The 2,847-nt window shown below is 38.1% G+C and overlaps 1 pseudogene; it reads left to right on the forward strand.

The window, feature by feature from the left end:
* The first annotated feature begins 460 nt into the window (after positions 1-460).
* On the forward strand, positions 461-1,686 carry LOC118829851 (annotated as a pseudogene).
* The last annotated feature ends 1,161 nt before the right edge of the window (positions 1,687-2,847 follow it).

A 2,847-nucleotide genomic window follows, 5' to 3' on the forward strand; every position in this document is an offset into this window, starting at 1 on the left:
CCCATAGGAATCCGGTCAAGCATGAAGTACAAGAATTATTATTTCTATGTTACAGATCAGGAAATAGAACCTGCATCAGATCATGCATGACTTGCTTGGAAGCACACACTTGTTTTGAATCAGGGATGGAACTGTAACCCAGGGCTCTGCTCCAAGTCCAGTGCTCTTTCCATACATAAGATTATCCTTTCTATTTCATTTTGTTGATAAAGAATAACTATGGAAAAATGATTTTAAAAATGAATCCTCTGTTTTTCCACAATGGGTTTGCTGCCAGAACAGAAGTGTTGTGGAAATCATCACTAAACCTCCACAAAAATGGGCAAGGAAAAGATTCACATTAACACTGTCATCATTTGGCATGTAGACTGGCAAGTCCACCATTACTGGCCACCTCTTCTACATATGTGGCAGAACTGATAAGAGAACCATTGAGAAGTTCAAGAAAGAGGCTGCTGAGATGGGAAAGGCTTCCTTCAAATATGCCAGGGTCTTGGACAAGCTGAAGGCTGAATGTGAGTGTGGTATCACTTTTGGTATCTCCCTTTGGAGAGACTAGCAAGTATTATGTAACCACTATTGATGGTCCAGGATGCAGAACATGATTACAGGCACATCTCAGGTGGACTGTGCTGTCCTGATTGCTGCTGCTGCTGTTGAATTTGAAGCTGGTATCTCAAAGAACGGGCAGACTTGGGAGAATGCCTTTCTGGCCTACACACTAGGTGTGAAACAATTGATTGTTGGCATCAAGAAAGTGGATTCCACTGACCTCCCCTATAGCTGGAATATATGGGGAAATTGTCAAGGAAGTTAGTGCCTATATTAAGAAAATTGGCTAAACCCTGACACAGTAGGTTTTGTACCAATTTCAGATTGGAATGGTGACAACATGCTGGAGCCAAGCTCTAATGTGCCTTGGTTCAAGGGTCAGAAAGTCACTCACATAGAAAGCAATGCTAATGGAACTACACTGCTTGAAACTTTAGATTTCACCCTGTCACCAACTCATCCAACTAACATGTTTGTCCTTCCAAGATATCTACAAGATTGGTGTTAACAGTTCTAAACTTGTTGGCTGTATAGAGATTGGTGTTCTCAAACCAGGCAGGGTAATCACCTTTGCCCCAGTCAATATTAACATTGAAGTGAAGTCTGTTGAAATGTACTATGAAGCTTTGAGTGAGGCTTTGCTTGGGGATAATGTTGGTTTCAATGTCAAGAGCAGGTCTGTCAAAGATGACTGCCACAGCTATATGGCTGGTGAAAGGAAGAATAACCCATCCATGGGAGCAGCTAGCTTCACTGAACATATCACTATCTTGAACCATCCAGGCCAAATCAGTGCTGGCTATGCATCTGTTCTGGATTGTCACACTGCTTACAATGCTTTCAAGTTTGCTGAACTGAAGGAGAAGATTGATAATTGTTCTGATGAGAAGCCAGAAGATGACCCTAAATTTCTGAAATCTTGTGATGCTACCCATTGTTGATATGGTTCCATTAAAGCCCATGTGTCTTGAGAGCTTCTCTGATTATCCTCCTCTGGATTGTTTTGCTGCTTATGATATGAAACAGACTGTTGTAGTTAGTGTCACCAAGGCAGTTGTCAAGAAGGCTGCTGGAGTTGGAAAAGTCACAAAACCTGCCAAAAAGTCTTTAAGGCTAAAGGAATATTCTGCATAACACCTGCCAGTCCAGTCTTAATCAATGGTGGAAGAAAAGTCTCAGAACTGATTATCTCAATTGGCCATTTTGGTTTAAGAGTAAAAGATTGGTTTATGATTACAATGTTTTGTAAAGCTCCAGGAGAAAAAGAATGTTTTGTGGACCAGTTGTTTCATGGCAGTTTTACATTGTTAGTTTTTAAAATCAGTAATTATTAAATGGAAACAACTTGACCAAAAATGTGTCATAGAATTTTGAGACCATTAAAAAGTTTAATGAGAAAAATAATGCATCTTCTGGATATGCTTCTAAGATCAAATCAGGAATTTCAGATATACCTTTGACTAAAGTAGGCTGAGTTTTATGTTTACTGAGTTTATGTAAACTCAGTGATATGAGTGACCTGTCCACCCATTTCCTGTTAACATTTATATGTTCAGAAAAAGAGGTACTGTTATCACAGAGCACAAGTAAAGGATACTAGATAGACTGCCAGTGTGCTCTGTTCTTACTATTATAATGTCAAGAGACCTAAAGGTTTACAGGATGATAGATAGATATCCTTTGGAACACTTATTTACTTTTTTAATGAATTATTTTTGTTTGAACATTTAGCAAACAATTTTCCCTGACCCCTCCTTCTCATTCAAAAAAATCAAAACAACAGTTAAGTCCTATAGAAGATTTAGAGGAGGAAACTGACAGGGTTTCAAGGTGAGAACAAGATGAGAAGTGGATGGAGGTGTGATATATACCTCTGTTTGGATGGATCAACTTTATGCAATGCAGTATTGACAAAGCTACAGAGATTAGATACTCAGATTCTGCTTTAAGCTTGGGAAATGCGGCACCATCGTTGTTCCTGTAGATGGTGCTGCTTCATCATATTAGGTGGTATTAAAAATGCACATGAGTTAGTAATGTTTGAAAAATTCTTGTTTGTGTTATAGTTTGTAGAAGTTGTGCTAAGCAACATGACTAATATGGAGACATATTTTGCATGATTGCTCATATATTACCTATATCAAATTGGTTGCCTTCTTAATGGGGGGGAGGAGGAGGACGAATTTGGAATTCAAAATTTTTAAAAAATGAAGTTACATGTAATTGGAAATAATAAAATATTTAAAAACAAAATAAGCTACAGAAATACTAAAATTTAGGAACAAAAATTGCATT

Source organism: Trichosurus vulpecula, chromosome 8 (genome assembly GCF_011100635.1).
Source record: "Trichosurus vulpecula isolate mTriVul1 chromosome 8, mTriVul1.pri, whole genome shotgun sequence".
Lineage (NCBI taxonomy): Eukaryota > Metazoa > Chordata > Mammalia > Diprotodontia > Phalangeridae > Trichosurus > Trichosurus vulpecula.